Source organism: Eimeria mitis, genomic scaffold (genome assembly GCF_000499745.2).
Source record: "Eimeria mitis Houghton genomic scaffold, Emh_scaff952, whole genome shotgun sequence".
Lineage (NCBI taxonomy): Eukaryota > Apicomplexa > Conoidasida > Eucoccidiorida > Eimeriidae > Eimeria > Eimeria mitis.
The window spans coordinates 12,740-13,159 of record NW_013577031.1 but is presented as its reverse complement, the minus strand read 5'-3'; positions in this window follow the sequence as shown (position 1 = coordinate 13,159).

The following is a 420-nucleotide window of genomic DNA, read 5'->3' as shown; positions in this document are numbered from 1 at the left end:
TTATTTTGTTTTGTTTTAGTTTATTTTATTTTATTTTATTTTATTTATTTTATTTATTTTATTTTATTTATTTTATTTTATTTTATTTTGTTTTGTTTTGTTTTGTTTTGTTTTGTTTTATTTTATTTTGTTTTGTTTTGTTTTGTTTTGTTTTATTTTATTTTTATTTTATTTTATTTTGTTTTATTTATAATATTATAAATATATTCTAGTTTATATTGTTTGGTTTTTATTTTGTTTTATTTTATTTTATTTTGTTTTGTTTTATTTTATTTTATTATGGTTTGATTATTTGCTCCCTTAAATAAAAAACAGCAAAGAAATGCTGCTGCTGCTGCTGTTGCTGCTGTTGCTGCTGTTGCTGCTGCTGTTGCTGCTGCAGCTGATTCTTCTTCTGCTGCTGCTGCTGTTGCTGCTGCT